At 46.3% G+C, this 24,142-nt stretch overlaps 1 pseudogene; it reads right to left on the bottom strand.

The window, feature by feature from the left end:
- LOC139569800 (arginyl-tRNA--protein transferase 1-like) overlaps window positions 1–24,142 on the bottom strand; it is a 146,923-nt pseudogene that overhangs the window by 84,459 nt on the left and 38,322 nt on the right.

The raw sequence follows: 24,142 nt of genomic DNA, 5'->3' as shown, positions 1-24,142 counted from the left end.
CAGGTTTGCACACACTGCAGTTATACGCGCTCCTGAGATCCAGTTTTGTGAAGAAGCGTGCTCCGTGAAAGGACTCAATCGCCGTAGCGATGAGAGGTAGAGGGTAACTGTACCCCACCGTAATAGAATTTAGACCTCTATAGTCAATGCACGGACGCAGACCTCCCTCCTTCTTCACAAAAAATAAACTCAAGGAGGCGGGTGATGTGGAGGGCCGAATGTACCCATGCCTCAGAGATTCAGAGACATATGTTTCCATAGCCACCGTCTCCTGCTGTGACAGGGGATACACGTGACTCCTGGGAAGTGCGGCGTTTACCTGGAGGTTTATCGCACAATACCCTCGTCGATGGGGTGGTAATTGGGTTGCCCTCTTTTTGCAGAAGGCGATAGCCAAATCGGCATATTCGGTGGGAATGCGCACGGTGGAGATGTGGTCTGGACTCTCCACCGTCGTTGCACCGATGGAAACTCCCACACACCTACCTGAGCACTCCTCTGACCACCCCTTTAGAGCCCTCTGTTGCCACGAAATAGTGGGGTTGTGAAAGGCCAACCAGGGAATCCCCAGCACCACCGGAAACGCAGGGGAATCAATGAGGAAGAGACTAATTCTCTCCTCATGACCCCCCTGCGTAACCATGTCCAGTAGAGCCGTGGCCTTCCTGACCACCACTGCCCTAATGGTTGACTATCTAGGGAGTGCACGGGGAAGGGTTTTTCCATCTGAACCAGGGGAATCCCTAACCTATGCGCGAAACCGGGGTCCATAAAATTCCCCGCTGCGCCTGAATCTACTAGCGCCTTATGCTGAGAATGGGGGGAAAACTCAGGGAAAGAAATCAACACATACATGCGACCAACAGGGGGCTCTGGATGAGCCTGGTGCTGACTGACCTGGGGTGTCCGAACAGTGCTTGGCCTGCCGTCTCGACTCCCAGACGAGTCCCTCCAGCACCGGTCGGCAGTGTGCCCTCTCCGACCACACCTAGTGCAGGAAGGGGCTCCACCTCCGATCGCCCTCACTGCAGCACCCCCTAACTCCATGGGGGTTGGCGCGGAGGCGCTGGGTGGTGGAACCAACAGGACCCGATCCGGACGCCCGCGTGTAGCCAGCAAGTTGTCCAACCTTATGGACATGTCCACTAGCTGGTCCAGGGTGAGGGTGGCGTCTCTGCATGCTAGCTCCGTGCGGACGTCCTCCCGTAAACTGCACCGATAGTGGTCAATCAGGGCCCTATCGTCCACCCCGCGCCGGCGGCCAAGGTCCTGAACTCCAGAGCGAAGTCTTGTGCGCTCCTCGTCTACTACTGTAAACGGAACAGACGTTCACCCGCCGCTCGACCCTCAGGTGGATGGTCGAACACGGCCCGGAAGAGGCGGGTGAACTCTGGGTAGTGGTCCCTCGCCGAGTCTGGTCCATCCCAGACCGCGTTGGCCCACTCCAGAGCTTTGCCTGACAGGCAGGAGACGAGGGCGTTCACGCTCTCACTTCCCGAAGGAGCCGGGTGAACGGTTCCCAGGTAAAGCTCCAGTTGGAGCAGAAACCCCTTGCACCCGGCAGCCGTCCCATCGTACTCCCTCGGGAGTGCGAGCCGAATACCGCTGGGGCCGGACGACGTCGGAGAAGGTGGTGGTGCTGGTTGGAGTGTGGCTGGTGGAGGGGTAGGAAGGCCACCCCTCTGCCATCTCTCCATCGTCGCCATCACTTGATCCATGGCGGTCCCCAGACGGTGGAGAATGGTGGTGTGGTGTTACACGCGCTCCTCCATGGAAGTGGAGAGCGCGTCAGCTCCTGCTAACTCCATTTAATTATGGTGCGGGATTCTGTTAGGAGAGGTAAGGGGCCCGTTCACAAAATGTGCCCCCCTCCTCACCCCCCCTAACCCCCGTGGCAGCAGCTTGAGCCTGCCATTATCCCCTCTTCAGCGATTCTCCTCGGGATTCCCGAGGAGCCACCTCCGGTGGAAGTCGTGAAACCATGTAACTTATTATGTGATTTGTTAAGCCAATCTTTTACTCCTAAACTAATTTAGGCTTGTGTAAACAAATGGGGTGAATACTTATGCAATGGCTATATAAATTCTTTAAATTTTGTAAAAGTATGTAACCATTTGTAAAATGTTCTCTTCACTTTAACATTTGAGTATTTTGTGTAGATCAATTACAAAAGAAATCACAATTAAATCTATTCCAATCCCACTTTGTAATTCAACAAAATGTGAAAAGAATCCATGGGTGGTGAATACTTATGATACCGCTGTACATTCATGCAGATGTATTCTCTCCTGCTTTGGATAAGTCACCTAGGACAGGGTTGGGTAGGGTGGTGTAGGACATAGAGTAGAACAGAGTGGAGTAGAGCATAGCAGAGTATAGGATCGAACTTCATTTGATGACAAAGGAAACGTGTTATACCTTGTATCGCATCTTGGGGCAGGAGTGGATATAGAAGCCCAGGTAGTAGTAGCACAGCTTGGGGGACTGTTTCTGGAGATGCCCGGTGAAGGCGACCTCCCTGGAGAAAAGAGAGATGTTTAAACAGATACAATGTTGGCTAACAGCATTCTATTTTCAGAGGATAAATGTAAGTTTCTCACAGAAATCGACAATTTATTATCTACTTTATTGTATTCTGTGAGTTTAGTACAAGCAGTGAGAGTGGACAGGGCCCCTGGGGTGCCATTTGGGAAGCAGCCAATGACTATATTAAAGAATGCAGTTAGTTTCTCCAGTGTTCACATTTCATTGGTCAAAAACATTGCCTTGCCTTCTAAAGCCGTTGAAATGTTGAGAGTGGGGAGGTAGACAATAAGGCAAAGGAGCATGTTTACAAAGACTAAATCATTGGGAGATTTTTATACAACATCCCCTAATACAGTAAATGTCTTGGTTTATTTATTTACTTTATCGTTCTTTCATTAATTGCATCCTTTTATTTTAAGCCTATTTTCCTACCTCGCTTTCTCTCTCGCTTCTATTTCCTTCACTTTTCCATAACTAAATTCCACTCCTCTTCTCCGCCTTTTGTTTCACTCTTCCTTCCATCCCTCTTTCTTTCACCCTCTTAAATGAAGGGTGAGAGCTTCTTTTCTTCAACTTTTCTCAAGAGCGGAAAAAAATGTTAAATAAAATAGAGGCACTGGGAAATAAAAAGGGGGGTGCACAAAGAGACCCAAACAGAGTGAAAGAAGAATATAAAAGTCTAGGGGGGATGAGAAGGTGAAAAGGGGGTGGGGGGTAACGAGAGAAAGGGGGCTAGGAGAGAGGTGCGAGAAGGTCAGCCGGTTAGCTGCCAGGTTCCTGGGTTCCCATCCCCTCACCACAAAGGCTGACCGGGGGTTGAATGGGGAGGATCAGGAGAGGTAAGGGGCCCGTTCACAAAAAGTGCCCCCCTCCTCACCCCCCCTAACCCCCGTGGCAGCAGCTTGAGCCCGCCATTATCCCCTCTTCAGCGATCTGACACTCCAAAACAAGCCAATTATCTAGGCCCCCGCTTCTCTCTCTCTCTCTCTACACAGAGCCCTGCTACATATTAATGCACACTGCAGTGCTGAGCTTCAGCTCAGACTGAGGACCTAACTGTGTAGGGCTAAGCACAAACGCACACAAATGTGCACCCACCCACGCACATGCACTCATGCAAACACTCAGTCCAGAGAGACTTTAACCCAAAAATAAACAAACAAAGCCCAGACCTAGACACACAAAACAACTGTTATTTTTTACAAAACCAAATTAAACATAATCACACATTTTCACTAATACAGTCACACGCATGTACTCACACACACACTTGTGTATGCACGCACACACCCACACACAAAATCACCCCAATGCCGGACACCAGCTGCCTTTTGGACAACAGTGCCTCAGGAACAATGTCCACTCCTCCAATCCCTCTTTATGCCCCTCTCCCCTTCTTCTTGGTGCCTCTCATCAGGGGAACCTCTCAACATCCCCCTCTCCTGTTGTTAACACAGAATCACACCTGAACACACTCCCCATGGAACACCCCAAGACCTCAACACACACACACACTATACCTCCTATACTCCCCCCCCCCCCCCCTCACACACACACACTTCAGGTTGTATGGCGCAGAGTAGAAAAGTTTCTTTTTTGACAGAGGAAGTCTTATGAAGTGAAATCAAACAACTAGGATGTGGTGTATGTAAACAACATGGAGGTTTTTTTCCATAGCACTGGTCTGCTTTTCCAGGGCCTCCTTTAGGCTATAAAATCAAATTTGATTGGTTACATACACGTTTAGCAGATGTTATTGCGGGTGTAGTGAAATGCTTGTGCTTCTGGCTCCGACAGTGCAGTAATATCTAACAAGTCATATCTAACAATTTCACAACATATACCCAATACACAGAAATCTAAGTAAAGAATGGAATTAATATATACATATATGGACGAACAATGTCAGAGCGGCATGGACTAAGATACAGTAGAATAATATAGAATACAGTATATACTGTACATACGAGATGAGTAATGCAAGATGTGTAAACATTAAAGTGACTAAGACACAGTAGAATAGTATAGAATACACTACATACACTACAGTTCAAAAGTTTGGAGTCACTTAGAAATGTCTTTGTTTTTGAAAGAAAATTTCATTTTTTGTCCATTAAAATAACATCAAATTGATCGGAAATACAGTGAAGAAATTGTTAATGTTGTAAATGACTATTGTAGCTGGAAACGGCTGATGTTTAATGGAATATCTACATAGGCGTGTTAGCTAATCCAAGTTTATCATTTTAAAAGGCTAATTGATAATTAGAAAGCCCTTTGCAATTATGTTAGCACAGCTGAAAACTGTTGTTCTGATTAAAGAAGCAATAAAACTGGCCTTCCTTAGACTAGTTGAGTATCTGGAGCATCAGCATTTGTGGGTTCAATTACAGGCTGACAATGGCCAGAAACAAAGCACTTTCTTCTGAAACTTGTCAGTCTATTCTTGTTCTGAGAAATTAAGGCTATCCAATGCGAGAAATTGCCAAGAAACTGAATATCTCATACAACGCTCTGTACTATCCCCTTTACAGATCAGCGCAAACAGGCTGTCACGTTCTGACCTTAGTTCTTTTGTATTTTCTTTGTTTTAGTTGGTCAGGGCATGAGTTGGGTGGGTTATCTATGTTTTGTGTTTCTATGTTGGTTTTTCGTTTGGCCTGATATGGTTCTCAATCAGAGGCAGGTGTTAGTCATTTGTCTCTGATTGGGAACCATATTTAGGGAGCCTGTTTTCTGTTGTGTTTTGTGGGTGGTTGTCTTCCGTGTCTGTGTGTTCCACACGGAACTGTTTTCGGTTTTCGTTCGTTCAGTTTATTGTTTTGTAATTCAGTGTTCAGTTTGTTCTATTAAAGTTTCATCATGAACACTTACCACGCTGCGCTTTGGTCCTCCTCTCTTTCTCCCAAAGAAGATCGTTACACAGGCGCTAACCAGAATAGAATGAGGAGTGGGAGGCCCTGGTGCACAACTGAGCAGGAGGACAAGTACATTAGAGTGTCTAGTTTGAGAAACAGATGCCTCACAAGTTCTCAACTGGCAGCTTCATTAAATAGTACCCACAAAACACCAGTCTCAACGTCAACAGTGAAGAGGCGACTCCGGGATGCTGGCCTTCTAGGCTTAGTTCCTCTATTCAATGTCTGTGTTCTTTTGCCCATCTTAATCTTTTATTTTTATTGGCCAGTCTGAGATATGGATTTTTCTTTGCAACTCTGCCTAGAAGGCTGTGTGATGACATGCACAAATTAATGAGTGATTGATTGATGTACTGTATATTTAAGTAGCTCTTCATGCCAATATGTAAGTTATGCTAAAACAGCTACAGTAACAAAATGCATTTTCGTTTTCTTGGAATCGAAACACGTTGTACAGTGCCATATTTTCCTAATGGAAACCCTTAGGCCTACAGTACATCGGCTACAGTACGAACTGCATTTAAATTTTTCTTGGAATATAAAAACCATAATATTCATGTAATGAATTAAGCTACATTTCTAAAAAACAATCCCATATAGTCTGTTCTATTCAATGCTCCCTTTGACGCTTCAGCCTACATCTCCATGTCATTTCAATAACTTAGCTTCTCATAGATGCCTTCTGGTGGGCAAACTAGCACTAACTACCATTGGTGGCAACAATGGCTGACACTTAAATAACGTGCCATAGAATTTTGCGGCAGCCCGCAAGCTGTGTATGACGCAACTTTTAAAGGAAGAACCACTGTATGCAGAAATAGTTTTTAAAAGCTTTCTCACATTATTGGGCTACACTTTACAGGAAGTGGCAGATGTGTGTGTGCAGTGAGAGTGTGTGTGTGCTTGTGTGTGTGTGTGTGTGTGTGTGTGTGTGTGTGTGTGTGTGTGTGTGTGTGTGTGTGTGTGTGTGTGTGTGTGTGTGTGTGTGTGTGTGTGTGTGTGTGTGTGTGTGTGTGTGTGTGTGTGTGTTTGTGTGTGTGGGTGAGGGAGTGCACAAACTGCATCATGACAAACGAGAGGAGTATTTACCTACCTAGTCAGGTATTACCTCAAGAGAGCGATAGACTGAGAAACAGAGAGAGAGAGAAGGGTAAATGGGGAAGAAGGAGAAAATAGGGAATAAAGAAGAGAGAAATGGGGATCAGGGATGATGAGGAAAAACATAGGAGCGAGAGAGTGGGTGAGAAGGGAAAGAGAGAGAGTGGTAACGTCCACAAAGCTGTGAATGATCAGAAAGATAAGGCAAGAAAGGCCTTCTATGTCATCAAAAGGAACATAAAATTCGACATACCATTTAGGATCTGGCTAAAAAAACTACTTGAATCAGTTATAGAACCCATTCCACTTTAAGGTTGTGAGGTCTAGTGTCCGCTCACCAACCAAGAATTCACGAAATGGGACAAACACCCAATTGAGACTCTGCATGCAATGTAATTGAGACTCTGTGTACAACGTAAAACACCAAATAATGCAGGCAGAGCAGAATTAGGCGGATACCCGCTAATGACCAAAATCCAGAAAAGAGACATTAAATTCTACAACTACCTAAAAGGAAGCGATTCCAAAACCTTCCATAACATTGCCATCACCTACACAGAGATGAACCTGGAGAAGAGTCCCCTAAGCAAGCTGGTCCTGGGGCTCTGTTCACAAACACAAACGGACTACACAGAGCCCCAGGACAGCAACACAATTAGACCCAACCAAATCATGAGAAAACAAAAAGATAATTACTTGACATTGGAAAGAATCAACAAAAATACTGAGCAAACTACAATGCTATTTGGCACCTGTACATAGCCCATCTATAAATAGCCCAAACAATTACCTCATCCCCTACTGTATTTATTTACTTATTTATTTTGCTCCCTTGCACCCCAGTATTTCTACTTTGCACATTCACCTACTGCAAATCTACAATGCCAGTGTTTTTAATTGCTATATTGTATTTACTTCGCCACCGTGGCCTTTTTATTGCCTTTACCTCCCTTATCTCGCCTCATTTGCTCACATTGTATAAAGACTTGTTTTTGTACTGTATTATTTACTGTATGTTTGTTTTACTCCTTGTGTAACTCTGTGTTGTTGTATGTGTCGAACTACTTTGCTTTATCTTGGCCAGGTCGCAGTGACAGAATACCTAACCACCGTGACTGACCAACACTTAAGGAAAGCTTTCAGTATGTACAGACTCAGTGAGCATAGCCTTGCTATTGAGAAAGCCTATCTTCTCTTCAGCGGCCTATGTGCACACTGCCCACAAAATGAGGTGGAAACTGAGCTGCACTTCCTAACCTCCTGCCAAGGAGTATGACCATATTAGAGACACATACTGTACTTCCCTCAGATTACACAGACCCACAAAGAATTTTAAAACAAAGCCAATTTTGATAAACTCACATATCTATTGGATGAAATACCACAGTGTGCAATCACAGCAGCAAGATTTGTGACCTGTTGCCTCAAGAAAAGGGCAACCAGTGAAGAACAAACACCATTGTAAATACAACCCATATTTATGTTTATTTTTTCAGTTTTGTACTTTAACTATTTGCACATTGTATATAGCAATAATATGACATTTGAAATGTCTCTATTCCTTTGGAATTGTTGTGAGAGTAATGTTTACTGTTGATTTATATTGTTTACTTCTCTTTTGTTTATCTATTTCACTTGCTTAGGCAATGTGAACATGTCTCCCAATAACAGAAAGAGACAAGGAGAGGAGTGACAAATCAGGCAGAAAGGGAAGAGAGAGCTGGGTAAAAAAGAAAAGAGCACTGCCAGATGTGATGCTAGATCCACAGCTAGATCCCCACTGACCTGAGTGCAGAGTAGGAGCCCAGCGATAGAGAGGCGAAGTCGCGGTGGTAGTACAGGTAGACGGAGGACACGCAAGTGGGCAGGATGTCCACCACCCCAATCGCCACAATGCGGCCGTCCAGCCAGTACTGCTGGTAGAAGGAACCGTAGCCCACCTCAGAAACCGTCCGTAGGCGTCTCCGCCTGGTGTGTGGGAGAGAGAGGGGGATGGATGGATGGAGGGAGACAGATTAAGAGAGAGAGAGGGAGGGGGAGAGAGAGATGGATGGATGGAGGTTAAATATCAAATAAAAATAACAGATGTAAACTATCAGTGAAATACTTACTTACAGACCCTTCCTAACAATTCAGAATACAATAAAAACAATAGGGAAAAAATAGTAGCACAAGGAATAAATACACAATTATCAATGATTGCTTGACTATATACTTGGGGTACCAGTGCTCAGTCGATGTGCAGGGTTACAAGGAAATTGAGGTAGATCTATACATATAGGTAGGGGTAAAGTGACTAGGCAACAAGGAACATTGCATTCGGAAAGTATTCAGAAAGTTACAGCCTTATTAAAAAATGGATTAAATAAAACATTTTCCTCAATCTACACACAATACAGAGTGACAAAGTGAAAACAGGTTATAACATTTTGAAAATGTATCAAAAATAAAAATGAGAAATACCTTATTATTTAGACACTTTGCTATGAGACTTGAAATTGAGCTCAGGTGCATCCTGTTTCCAAAGATCATCCTTGAAATTTTTCTATGACTTGATTGGAGTCCACCTGTGGTAAATTCAATTGATTGGACATTATTTGGAAAGGCACATACCTGTCTATATAAGGTCCCACAGTTGACAGTGCATGTCAGAGCAAAAACCAAGCCATGAGGTTGAAGGAATTGTCTGTAGAGCTCTGAGACAGGATTGTGTCGAGGTACAGAATCTGGGGAAGGGTACCAAAATATTTCTGCAGCATTGAAGGTCCCCAAGAACACAGTGGCCTCCATCATTCTTAAATGGAAGAAGTTTGGAACCACCAAGACCCTTCCTAGAGCTGGCCGCCGAGAAGGTCCTTGGTCGGGGAGGTGACCAAGAACTCGATTGTCAATGACAGAGCACCAGAGTTCCTCTGTGGAGATGGGAGAACCTTCCAGAAGGAAAACCATCTCTGCAGCACTCCACCAATTAGGCCTTTATGGTAGAGTGGCCAGACGGAAGCCACTCCTCAGTAAAAGGCACATGACAGCCCGCTTGGAGTTTGCCAAAATGCACCCAAAGGACTGACTATGAGAAACAAGATTCTCTGGTCTGAGGAAACCAAGACTGAACTCTTTGGCCTGAATGCCAAGCGTCACATCTGGAGGAAACCTGGCACCCTCCCTACGGTGAAGCATGGTGGTGGCAGCATCATGCTGTGGGGATGTTTTTCAGTAGCAGGGACTTGTCAGGATTGAGGGGAAGATGAACGGAGCAAAGTACAGAGAGATCCTTGATGAAAACCTGCTCCAGAGCGCTCAGGACCTCAGACTGTGGCAATGGTTCACCTTCCAACAGGACAATGACCCTAAGTAAACAACCAAGACAACGCAGGAGTGCCTTCGGGACAAGTCTCTGAATGTCCTTGAGTGGCCCAGCCAGAGCCCGGACTTGAACCCGATCGAACATCTCTTGAGAGACCTGAAAATAGCTGTGCAGAGACATTCCACATCCAACCTAACAGAGCTTGAGAGGATCTACAGAGACGAATGGGAGAAACTCCTCAAATACAGGTGTGCCAAGCTTGTAGCGTCATACCCAAGAAGGCTCGAGGCTGTAATCGCTGCCATAGGTGCTTCAATATAGTACTGAGTAAAGGGTCTGAATACTTATGTAAATGTGAGTTTAATATTTTTAATACATTTCCACAAATTTCAAAAAAATTGGTTTGCTTTGTCATTATGGGGTATTTTGTGTTTAGAATAAGGCTGTAACGTAACAAAATGTGGAAAGAGTCAAGGGGTCTGAATACTTTCTGAATAGACAGTAGCAGCAGCATATGTGATGAATGTGGAAGTGTGTATGTGGCGAATGTGTGCCTGTGTGTACGTGTTATGTGTGGGTAGAGACCAGTTCGGGTGCATAGAGTCAAAAATAGTTAATGCAAAAAGGTAGTCCAGGTAGCTACCTGATGAACTATTTAGCAGTCTTATGGCTTGGAGGTAGAAGCTGTTCAGGAGCCTTTTGGTCCCAGACCTCACGCTCCGGTACCATTTGCCGTGCGGTAGCAGAGAGAACAGTATGACTTGGGCGGCTGGAGTCTTCAACATTTTTTAGGGCATTTCTCTGACACCGCCTGGTATAGAGGTCCTGGATAGCAAGGAGCTTGACCCCAGTGATGTACTGGGCCGTATGCACTACCCTCTGTAGTGCCTTGCAATCGGATGAAGAGCAGTTGCCATTCCAAGTGGTGATGTATTCAGTGAAGATGCTCTCAATTGTGCAGGTGTTTCACTTTGAGGATCTGAGGGCACATGCCACATTTTCTTCAGCCTTCTGAGTGGGAAGAGGTGTTGTCGTGTCCTCTTTACGACTGTGTTGGTGTGTGAGGACCATGATAGGTTCTTCGAAATGTGGAGGAACATGAAGCTCTCAACCGTCTCCACTACAGCCCTGTCAATGTGAATCGGGGCGTGTTCGGCCCTCCATTTCCTGTAGTCCACGATAAGCTCCTTTCTCTTGCCCACGTTGAGGGAGAGGTTGTTATCCTGGCACCACACTGCCAGGTCTCTCACCTCCTCCCTATAGGCTCTCTCATCATCGTTGGTGATCAGGAACACCACCGTCTTGTCATCAACAAACTTGATGGTGAACAGCCCAGTACATCACTGGGGCCAAGCTTCCTGCCATCCAGGTCCTCTATACCAGGCGGTGTCAGAGGAAGGCCCTAAATATTGTCAAAGACTCCAGCCACCCTTGTCATAGACTGTTCTCTCTGCTACTGCACAGCATGCGGTACCGGAGCACCAAGTCTAGGTCCAAGAGGCTTCTAAACAGCTTCTACCCCCAAGCCATAAGACTCCTGAACACCTAATCAAATGGCTACCCAGACTATTTGCATTGCCCCCCCCTTTTATGCCGCTGCTACTCTCTGTTGTTATCATCTATGCATAGTCACTTTAACAAATCTAGCTACTGTACATGTACATATACCTCAACTAACCGGTGCCCCCGCACATCGACTCTGTACCGGTACCCCCCTGTATATAGTCTCACTATTGTTATTTTACTGCTGCTATTTAATTACTTTAATTTCTTATTCTTATCCATATTTTTTTAAACTGCATTGTTGGTTAGGGGCTCATAAGTAAGCATTTCACTGTAAGGTCCTGTTGTATACCTGTTGTATTCGGCGCATGTGACTAATAAAATGTGATTTGTTTGGAGTCGTGAGCGGCCTCGCAGTCGTAGGTGAATAAGGAGCACAGGAGGGGACTAAGTACGCACACCTGAGGCCCCCTCCCGTGTTGAGGTCAGCGTGGGGGATGTGTTGTTGCCTACCCTCACTACCTGGGGGAGACCCGACAGGAAGTCCAGGATCCAGTTGCAGAGGGAGGTGTTCAGTCCCAGGGACATTAGCTTAGTGATGAGCTTGGATGGAACTACGGTGTTGAACGCTGAGATGCAGTCTATGAACAGCAGTATCACATAGGTGTTCCTTTTGTCCAGGTGGGAAAGGGCAGTGTGGATTGCAATAGAGATTGCATCATCTATGAATCTGTTAGGGCGGTATGCAAATTGGAGTGGGTCTAGGGTTTCTGGGCAGGTAATGTTGATGTGAGCCATGACCAGCCTTTCAAAGCATTTTATGGCTACAGATGTGAGAGCTATGGGGCGGTAGTCATTTAGACAGGTTACCTTGGCATACTTTGGCACGGAGACTATGGTGGTGTGCTTGAAACATGTAGGTATTACAGACTGGTTCAGGAAGAAATGTTGAGAATGTCAGTGAAGACAATTGCTAGCTGGTCAGTGAATGTTCTGAGTATGCAACCTGGTAATCCTTCTTGTGAATCTTTATTTTACCCACTTTATCTCCCCAATTTCGTCATATCCAAATTGGTAGTTACAGTCTCGCCCGGCCCGCCACAGGAGTTGCTAGAGCGCGATGGGACAAGGACATCCCGACTGGCCAAACCCTCCCCTAACCAGGACGATGCTGGGCCAATTGTGTGTCGCCTCATGGGTCTCCCGGTCGCAGGCCGGCTGCGACACAACCTGGTATCGAACCAGGATCTGTAGTAACGCAGCTAGCACTGCGATGCTGTGCCTTAGACTGCTGCACCACTCGGGAGGCCCTCCTTGTGAATCTTAACCTGTTTAAAGGTCTTACTCACATCGGCTACGGAGAGCGTGAACACAGTCGTCTGGAAGAGTTGGTGCTCTTACGCATGGTTCAGTGTTGCTTTCCTCGAAGCGAGCATGGAAGGCCTTTAGCCCATCTGGTAGGCTCGCGTTAGTGGGCGGCTCTTGGGTGGGTTTCCCTTTGTAATCTGTGATAGTTTGCAAGCCCTGCCACAGTGAGGATTTGTAGTAGAGTTCGATCCGAGTCCTGTATTGACGCTTTGCTTGTTTAATATTTAGTCGGAGGGCATAGCAGGATTTCTTATAAGCGTCCCGCTCCTTGAAAGCAGCAGCTCTAGCCTTTAGCATACGTACAAACTGCAAAAATGTAATTGATCAAGTGAGCAAATGGTATGAATCCCTTCCGTTAATGCATTAGCAGGCCTGTTCTCGCACTCTATTTCTCACACACACACACACACACACACACACACACACACACACACACACACACACACACACACACACACACACACACACACAGGAGACCAGGCTGTTACCCAGGCCCCACACGTGTACTATGCACAGGGGTGTACAGTAGCCCCATCCGCTAATGGCTCCCAAATGTGGACAGGGATCAGGCTGGGGGCGGGGGTCTGTGTGTCTTTTTTTAAATAAAATAAAATACCCTGCATGAGCAAAACTCTTCTTGCGAGGGGATGGAATGTGGCCAAGCTTTCTCCTGTGTGTGTGTGTGTGTGTGTGATACAACTCTCATTTAATACATAACAGATTTTTTTGTCACCCATCTGCACACTGGGTTTTTCAATCAACTGGCTTAACTGCTTTATATCACACAGACATCATACATCTAGTGGGGCTTGGGCATATTAAACCTGGGGGGGGGGGATCCTTCTCTGTCCCCACGGCCCATCTGGGCCCTGTTAGGCCCGTCAAACATGGCACTCGTTATCACAACACCGGGAGAACTGCCGTTGCTAATCTAACCATCCAACAGCCTGAAAACCCAAAGAATGCCGCTTGGCCACTGCCCAGCACCAACTCACACAATTAAACATGTCTACATATTAAACCCCCTCTCCCCAATCTTCTCCACCCACACTTGGACCTGCGGGGCCCCCACCACCCCGTTGCTACCAGACCCAGAGGGCCACCACTACTGGGCTCCACATTCCTCCCATACCCCTCAGTGGAGCTGTTCTAAGTGGAGCTGGCAAAAAACAAAGGCTGTCGCTCCAGCTCTGGGCTGCTTTGTTACTAAACACTTGCTGATTACCTGGGTGACACGACGGAGCATTGGAGATGGGGAGAGGGGTATCCATTCACTGTGTGGGCTAAAAAGTGGCTGTTTTGTGTGTGTGTGTGGTGAACAGAGATTAGAATGAGAGAGGACTAGCATTGTGCAGACATTAGTTTTGAGGCCTTTGAATGACTGGCAGGTGGAAGAGAAAGGAGGCTGGGGTAAAATGGAGAGTGTTTAGCTGGGAAAGCAGCGTTGGAATTGGGAGGTCTGGTTGATGGCTGTACTAGCTACCTCTGGGGCCTCTAGCTGAGCAGCGGGAGGCATACAGCCTGTTACTTTCTTGGCACAGGCTCTCGCCACAAACACTGGAGGCTTTGTCAGAGCCCAGTGTCATTTAGAATTTAGTAAAAAGTGAGAGCGTGAGTCTCCATATGTGTGTGAGGACTTTTTCTTACCCCCTCTGAGTGTGTCTGAGTAAGTCTGTCAGTGAATGGTTGAGTCTGTGTATTTACTCTTGGTATGTGTGCATGCTCATTAGGGCTGTCCCAGACTAAAGAAAATCTTGGTCGGCCGAGCGTCGTCCTGTTCTTCGACCAATCGATTGGTCGGAATGTTTAAACTTATTTTTCCATATATTAGACACACACCCTATGTGTTTTAATAAAATTAACTACATATGCACTGAGCTTGTCGGATGCTTTAAGCACACTGTTCGATTAAATAATTAAGACACACAAATGACTCAAGAAAGAGCCCAATGGTCACACTGTGTTAAAAAAAATGACAGCGAGTGCCTGTGTGACTGGCGCACATTGTCTCGCTCTCCACCCTACTGCAGCGAAACGGCACCACAGCACAGCAAATATTTATTGAGCTGTCTGTGCTGAAGCTGCAACATAATTTCAGCAATTTAGTTTCTGACCGAAAAGTTCTGTTACTGAAATCCTTAATTTGTTTAGGAAAAACGTTCCCTTTTCCCTCAACCCTTGCTCTCTTTACGTGAACCATGTAAGCATTGCATGCACGTGACCAATAGGGCCTGACCTATAGCCCATCATAATCACATCAATAAATTGGTTATTACAAACTCAGAACACAGTGACACGTGACAGGAAAATGAATGTGGATGAAGTGAAAAAGAAACGGGCGATTGTTTATTGGTTGTCCAGGAGGGCAAGGGGAATTCAGATCTGTGGAAGACATTTTACTTAGTTGTTGAAATGACTGAACATCAAGTAGGGTATAGGAACAAGCGTTGCGTGAGTATTATGTATGCTAAACAGTTGCTGTTAGATTACAAAATAATACTTTTTTTCTGACCATTTGGAACAGTGTAAACACTAAACAAATAAATGTACCAGGGAGTCTGTTCTAACAAAACAAAAAAATATATAAAGCAGACTAAAAACAGTTGCATGCATTTGTGAATTGAAATGTATCTATTGTTTAGGCTAATTATTCAAAGCGCCCTTTGTTATTTAATTTTTAAACTAAAATGCTTCATTGATAAAATGCTTCAAAGCATTAATGTCTCATATGCTGTGTGATGGCATGAACAAATAAATTAATGATTGATACAGTAGCCTATATATTGAAATAAATGTACCATATATTGAAATATAGGCCCAAGTAAATTACGGTATTAAGACTAAACAGGACGCGCTCTTAGGCCTACAGCTTGATGGTGGTTATACAAAGCTACGATACAAAGCCTACTAATGATAACGACATTACTTATTATTATAATGATGATCATAATAATAATTGTAGTAACAAGGAGATCAAGAAAAAGGAGGGTATAGGAGCGAGAGCTGTGTGCATATTATCTGTGAAAAAACAGGTGCTGTTAGGTTACACTTACAAACAGGCAGAAGAATATTATAAACACTAAATCAATTCTAAGTAATACCAGTCTGTTCTAGAGATTTTTTTTAATAAAGCCTTTATTACAGCATAGCAAAGATTAAAAACAGCCAAATCTGTGAAATGGCTCAATTGCAATATGCTGGTTAACTTTGTTATTATGCACATAGCAACAGGCTCCAATTCTATGGCGCACTGAAGATTATGTTTCAGAACCGCGGGCAGCGACTGTATCCAACGCAGGAGAAAACGCATATGTAATAAAATAATATTAGATGAATTAGTGTTGCACCATTATTTTGAAATAATATAACCAATGGATTAGTTCACTGTACTGAGACCAGTGTGACTCAGATAGGTGCCATGTGCACGATGAAAAAATATGTTTTTGCGAAAGCTCGATATAAGAAATCTCGGCAGGCCAAAAGCCTGTCGAACAAACAATCGACCAGTCGACTAAATAGGGTCAGCCCTAACGCTCATACACGTGTGTGTGTGCGCTTGTGTGTGTGTGTGTGTGCACGCGCTTGTGTGTTTATGCAGCAGAGACCTGTTAGAGGCAGATCTCGCCTCACTCTGCATGTCAACTCCCAGAACAGCATAATGGCTGTGTCCTTGCCACTGTGACAACAACCGAAACATTCAACGCGGCTAAATGCTAAACCGCCTCTGATTCCTCAAAAGGAGCCTAAATCACTTTCAGATGGGCCCCCAAACTCTCCCTTTCCTCTTCTCCCCCTCGCTCTCCCCTCTCCTCTCTAGGTCTAGTGATGAGTAAAACTGCGATGGCTAAATTCAATTAATCACGCTTTGCAGTATTGATCCAGTAGCCTTTTTTACTTATGGTCAAACAAAATCTCACGGCTGGTTTTGGGTACCGTATATAAAAACCTACAACTACTACCAGATAGACTCCCCTCACAGGTATACTTTGACTTTTCGGAATAATAAGTGTGGGTTTGCGTTGGGTGACGTTTGTAAGCAATTGTGCCAGCCCTAACCATAGCGACAGCAATCTAAATATCTGCATTGCTCACTGTATAAACATTGCTCACTGTATAAATATACCACAGGTTTTGTGAGCTAACACGCACGCACGCACGCACGCACGCACGCACGCACGCACGCACGCACGCACGCACACACACACACACACACACACACACACACACGGTAATGGAGGTACTCTTAGGTGGGGGTTTATTGCGCTGCTCAGAGCTGAGTTGCATCCCAAACACCATATTGTTTGTTTGTGTAGAGCACAACTTTTGACCAAGTCCTATAGTATGTATGCAGTGCACTATATAAACTCAGCAAAAAAAGAAATGTTCTCGCACTGTCAACTGCGTTTAATTTCAGCAAACTTAACATGTGTAAATATTTGTATGAACATAACAAGATTCAACACATGAGACAAAGTGAACAAGTTCCACAGACATGTGACTAACAGAAATTTAATAATGTGTCCCTGAACAAAGGGGGGGTCAAAACCAAAAGTAACAGTCAGCATCTGGTGTGGCCACTAGCTGCATTAAGTACTGCAGTGCATCTCCTCCTCATGGACTGCACCATATTTGCCAGTTCTTGCTGTGAGATGTTACCCTACTCTTCCACTAAGGCACCTGCAAGGCCCCGGACATTTCTGGGCGGAATGGCCCTAGCCCTCACCCTCCGATCCAACAGGTCCCTGACATGCTGAATGGGATTGAGATCCGGGCTCTTTGCTGGCCATGGCATTCCTGACATTCCTGTCTTGTAGGAAATCACGTACAGAATGAGCAGTCTGGCTGGTGGCATTGTCATGCTGGAGGGTCATGTCAGAATGAGTCTGCAGGAAGGGTACCACATGAGGGAGGAGGATGTATTCCCTGTAACGTACAGCGTTGAGATTGCCTGCAATGACAACAAGCTCAGTCCGATGATGCTGTGACACACCGCCCCAAACCATGACGGACCCTTCACCTCCAATTCAATCCCGCTCCAGAGTACAGGCCTCGGTGTAACGCTTATTCCTTCAACAATAAACGCGAATCCGACCATCACCCCTGGTGAGACAAAACCGCGACCTGTCAGTGAAGAGCACTTTTGCCAGTTCTGTCTGGTCCAGCGACGGTGGGTGTGTGCCCATAGGTGACGTTGTTGCCGGTGATGTCTGGTGAGGACCTGCCTTACAACAGGCCTACAAGCCCTCAGTCCAGCCTCTCAGCCTATTGCAGACAGTCTGAGCACTGATGGAGGGATTGTGCGAGGTCTAAGCACGCACCAGAGGGGCCGCAATGTTGAGGATTAGCGTGGCAGATGTGTTGTTGCCTACCCTTACCACCTGGGGGCGGCATACAGTCCAGCATACAGTTGCAGAGGGAGGTGTTTAGTCCCAGGGTCCTTAGCTTAGTGATGAGCTTTGTTGGCACTATGGTGTTGAACGCTGAGCTGAAGTAAATTAACAGCATTCTCACATAGGTGTTCCTTTTGTCCAGGTGGGTAAGGGCAGTTTGAATGTTAACCTATTTAAAGGTCTTGCTCACATCGGCTACGGAGAGCATGATCACACAGTTGTCCGAAACAGCTGGTGCTCTCAAGCATCCTTCAGTATTGCTTGCCTCGAAGCGAGCATACAAGGCATTTAGCTCTTCTGGTAGGCTCGCGTCACTGTGCAGCTCACAGCTGGGTTTCCCTTTGTCATCCCTAATAGGTTGCAAGCTCTGCCACATCCGACGAGCGTCAGAGCCGGTGTAGTAGGATTTAATCGTAGTCCTGTATTTGCGCTTTGCCTGTTTGATGTTTCGTCTGAGGACATAGTGGCATTTCTTACAAGTGTCTGGATTAGTGTCCCGCTCCTTGAAAGCGGCAGCTTTATCATTTACCTCGGTGTGGATGTTGATTGTAAGCAATGGCTTCTGGTTTGGATAGGTCACTGTTTGGACAACGTCGTTGATGCACTTACTGATGAAGCCGGTGAATGAAGTGGTATACTTCAATGTCATTGGATGAATCCCTGAACATATTCCAGTCTGTGCTAGGAAAACAGTCTTGTAGCGAAGCATCCTCATCATCTGACCACTTACGTATTGAGCGAGTCACTGGTACTTCCTGCTTTAGTCCCATCCCATCTGTTATTGCCCTGACCTTAACAGTTCCATTGCATTTCCTGATTCCTGCTCTGTGTCATCTAATCATGTCTGGTCCTTGTATCTTGTTTTTAATCGCTGTGTCTGTGGAGGGTTGGAACGAGTCCCCTTGAGTGTCTTGGACCCATTCATACTGTACAGCCATAGACCACAGAGATTCAGCATTCATGAAATCAGCCATTTAGTCTCTCTCGATTTTCTTACGACTAGCTAGTGCAAGACTTTTAGTATGGCTCATGAGACTACCCTTCTCCTGGCTTGGGCAGTGGGCACGATAACTGGCTGTTTCTTTCAAGGATGCCTACCACATTACATCTGTACTAGTATCAGCCTCAACACACACAAACGTAGACACACAGCAGACACACACGGCAGAGTAGCAGCTTCACTATCCCTTGGTACAGCCGGAATACAGGAGCGGATCAAGGCCTGGTGTTCAGTACCGTCACATACAGACCACAATCTGGACACCACATTTTCCTCTTCTCCATTTCAACTCTCCCACCAACCCTCCCTCGAAGAGAAGCTAAATAAAACCCCTCCAAAAATAAACAATACCCGCTTCCTGAGTCCATCCCCCAGAGTCCCTATTCCAGCTGGAGGGCTCTAGCAGAGAAAGTACAAGGGACTAGGGGATGTGTATGCGCACGCGCGTGGCTGCATGTGTGCTTGTACCAACACACGGACTACATGTGTTACTACATTTAACCGTTTGAATCTGTATTCATGTATGATGCTTCTAATAATAACTAGGTCAGGAATGTGTAATATAATAACATGAGAGCTTGCATTCATTTGTATTCAAAGCTAGCTACTACTGTACTTACAGTATTCCAGCTACCCACTAGTGTTGCGCGGTATACCAAAACAAATTTTCGATACTGGAACATGAAAAACGGTTAGGTACTAGAATTTTTGTTACTTTCGGTACTTCTGTGTTTCACCTGTTCTACTGATTGCGAGAGGATCAAATCTGTCTATCAGCGCAGCCAATTTCCCCTTATAGCATGAGAGCACCCACCGTTCATGCCTCTTGCCTGCCTGTTCCATTTACTTTTTGTTAGCTCCAGCCTGCCATGAGGAATCACAGAAGTCACTGGGAGTCTGGGCTGCATCACCATTTATGCTGCACAGAAGTTAACACAGTTGAATAATGCAACACGGCATGTAGAAATGTTGAAACGGTTCCCAAAACAATGTCCTGTACTAGAATACTACAATACAAGATAGCATACAAAGCTGGAAGCTTTCGGTAACTTTCCTTGCTAGCTTACAGCTGAAGCCAACATCAATTCACTATCTTAGTACCTTGTTATTGATACAAACCATTACGCAAAATATTGTTTGTTACAAAGCTGATAGTCACCCAACACTTTATTCATTCACTTAGTCTCCCCTGCCTCAAGTCTCTCCCAGTCAAGATCTTTGCTTGAGCCTGGAAATTACATTTACATTTAAGTCATTTAGCAGACGCTCTTATCCAGAGCGACTTACAAATTGGTGCATTCACCTTATGATATCCAGTGGAACAACCACTTTACAATAGTGCATCTAACTCTTTTAAGGGGGGGGGGGGTTTAGAAGGATTACTTTATCCTATCCTAGGTATTCCTTAAAGAGGTGGGGTTTCAGGTGTCTCCGGAAGGTGGTGATTGACTCCGCTGACCTGGCGTCGTGAGGGAGTTTGTTCCACCATTGGGGTGCCAGAGCAGCGAACAGTTTTGACTGGGCTGAGCGGGAACTGTACTTCCTCAGAGGTAGGGAGGCGAGCAGGCCAGAGGTGGATGAACGCAGTGCCCTTGTTTGGGTGTAGGGCCTGATCAGAGCCTGAAGGTACGGAGGTGCCGTTCCACTCACAGCTCCGTAGGCAAGCACCATGGTCTTGTAGCGGATGCGAGCTTCAACTGGAAGCCAGTGGAGAGAGCGGAGGAGCGGGGTGACGTGAGAGAACTTGGGAAAGTTGAACACCAGACGGGCTGCGGCGTTCTGGATGAGTTGTAGGGGTTTAATGGCACAGGCAGGGAGCCCAGCCAACAGCGAGTTGCAGTAATCCAGACGGGAGATGACAAGTGCCTGGATTAGGACCTGCGCCGCTTCCTGCGTGAGGCAGGGTCGTACTCTGCGAATGTTGTAGAGCATGAACCTACAGGAACGGGTCACCGCCTTGATGTTAGTTGAGAACGACAGGGTGTTGTCCAGGATCACGCCAAGGTTCTTAGCACTCTGGGAGGAGGACACAATGGAGTTGTCAACCGTGATGGCGAGATCATGGAACGGGCAGTCCTTCCCCGGGAGGAAGAGCAGCTCCGTCTTGCCGAGGTTCAGCTTGAGGTGGTGATCCGTCATCCACACTGATATGTCTGCCAGACATGCAGAGATGCGATTCACCACCTGGTTATCAGAGGGGGGAAAGGAGAAGATTAATTGTGTGTCGTCTGCATAGCAATGATAGGAGAGACCATGTGAGGATATGACAGAGCCAAGTGACTTGGTGTATAGCGAGAATAGGAGAGGGCCTAGAACAGAGCCCTGGGGGACACCAGTGGTGAGAGCACGTGGTGCGGAGACAGATTCTCGCCACGCCACCTGGTAGGAGCGACCTGTCAGGTAGGACGCAATCCAAGCGTGGGCCGCGCCGGAGATGCCCAGCTCGGAGAAGGTGGAGAGGAGGATCTGATGGTTCACAGTATCAAAGGCAGCCGATAGGTCTAGAAGGATGAGAGCAGAGGAGAGAGAGTTAGCTTTAGCAGTGCGGAGCGCCTCCGTGACACAGAGAAGAGCAGTCTCAGTTGAATGACTAGTCTTGAAACCTGACTGATTTGGATCAAGAAGGTCATTCTGAGAGAGATAGCAGGAGAGCTGGCCAAGGACGGCACGTTCAAGAGTTTTGGAGAGAAAAGAAAGAAGGGATACTGGTCTGTAGTTGTTGACATCGGAGGGATCGAGTGTAGGTTTTTTCAGAAGGGGTGCAACTCTCGCTCTCTTGAAGACGGAAGGGACGTAGCCAGCGGTCAAGGATGAGTTGATGAGCGAGGTGAGGTAAGGGAGAAGGTCTCCGGAAATGGTCTGGAGAAGAGAGGAGGGGATAGGGTCAAGCGGGCAGGTTGTTGGGCGGCCGGCCGTCACAAGACGCGAGATTTCATCTGGAGAGAGAGGGGAGAAAGAGGTCAAAGCACAGGGTAGGGCAGTGTGAGCAGAACCAGCGGTGTCGTTTGACTTAGCAAACGAGGATCGGATGTCGTCGACCTTCTTTTCAAAATGGTTGACGAAGTCATCAGCAGAGAGGGAGGAGGGGGGAGGAGGGGGAGGAGGATTCAGGAGGGAGGAGAAGGTGGCAAAGAGCTTCCTAGGGTTAGAGGCAGATGCTTGGAATTTAGAGTGGTAGAAATTGGCTTTAGCAGCAGAGACAGAAGAGGAGAATGTAGAGAGGAGGGAGTGAAAGGATGCCAGGTCCGCAGGGAGGCGAGTTTTCCTCCATTTCCGCTCGGCTGCCCGGAGCCCTGTTCTGTGAGCTTGCAATGAGTCGTCGAGCCACGGAGCAGGAGGGGAGGACCGAGCCGGCCTGGAGGATAGGGGACATAGAGAGTCAAAGGATGCAGAAAGGGAGGAGAGGAGGGTTGAGGAGGCAGAATCAGGAGATAGGTTGGAGAAGGTTTGAGCAGAGGGAAGAGATGATAGGATGGAAGAGGAGAGAGTAGCGGGGGAGAGAGAGCGAAGGTTGGGACGGCGCGATACCATCCGAGTAGGGGCAGTGTGGGAAGTGTTGGATGAGAGCGAGAGGGAAAAGGATACAAGGTAGTGGTCGGAGACTTGGAGGGGAGTTGCAATGAGATTAGTGGAAGAACAGCATCTAGTAAAGATGAGGTCAAGCGTATTGCCTGCCTTGTGAGTAGGGGGGAAGGTGAGAGGGTGAGGTCAAAAGAGGAGAGGAGTGGAAAGAAGGAGGCAGAGAGGAATGAGTCAAAGGTAGACGTGGGGAGGTTAAAGTCACCCAGAACTGTGAGAGGTGAGCCATCCTCAGGAAAGGAACTTATCAGGGCGTCAAGCTCATTGATGAACTCTCCAAGGGAACCTGGAGGGCGATAAATGATAAGGATGTTAAGCTTGAAAGGGCTGGTAACTGTGACAGCATGGAATTCAAAGGAGGCGATAGACAGATGGGTCAGGGGAGAAAGAGAGAATGTCCACTTGGGAGAGATGAGGATCCCAGTGCCACCACCCCGCTGACCAGAAGCTCTCGGGGTGTGCGAGAACACGTGGGCAGACGAGGAGAGAGCAGTAGGAGTAGCAGTGTTATCAGTGGTAATCCATGTTTCCGTCAGTGCCAAGAAGTCGAGGGACTGGAGGGAAGCATAGGCTGAGATGAACTCTGCCTTGTTGGCCGCAGATCGGCAGTTCCAGAGGCTGCCTGAGACCTGGAACTCCACGTGGGTCGTGCGCGCTGGGACCACCAGGTTAGAGTAGCAGCGGCCACGCGGTGTGAAGCGTTTGTATGGTCTGAAATGACTGTGTGAATGACTTCATGGGTCTTAGAGACAGCGCACACTTTTATATCAATAAAATAAGTCCCAAAAAGAAGGTAAACAGATTGTTTTTCATCTATAGCTGTCACGTTCGTCGTTTGGATGAAGAGAGGAGGACCAAGGCGCAGCGTGATAGAAATACATTCTTCTATTTATTATAACGAAACGAAGAATACTTAAACAGACTTACAAAAACAACAAACGAACATGAAGCTATATAATGACAAGTGCAAACACAGGCAACTTACACATAGACAATCACCCACGACATACCCAATGAATATGGCTGCCTAAATATGGTTCCCAATCAGAGACAATGATAAACAGCTGCCTCTAATTGAGAACCAATCTAGGCAGCCATAGACATACAAACACCTAGACTAGACAATGCCCCATAAACATTAAAAAAAACCTAGACATGACAAAAACACCTACATCCCCCCATGTCACACCCTGACCTAACTAAAATAATAAAGAAAACAAAGATAACTAAGGCCAGGGCGTGACAATAGCCTCGTGAAAATCTGTCAAAACAAGCTCATTAACTCAATGCATGTACACACTCCTATTGAATATGTATTCACCTGTGTTGTGAATAAACCTTGATTTACCCAGTTTATCAATAGCGATTTACCATTCAAATAAATTATTACCATTGTGTTATGTATATGTAGTTACACTGAACAAAAATATAAACGCAACATTTTTAGTTTTTACTG

Source organism: Salvelinus alpinus, chromosome 3 (genome assembly GCF_045679555.1).
Source record: "Salvelinus alpinus chromosome 3, SLU_Salpinus.1, whole genome shotgun sequence".
NCBI lineage: Eukaryota > Metazoa > Chordata > Actinopteri > Salmoniformes > Salmonidae > Salvelinus > Salvelinus alpinus.
This window is presented reverse-complemented; position numbering and strand designations above follow the sequence as displayed.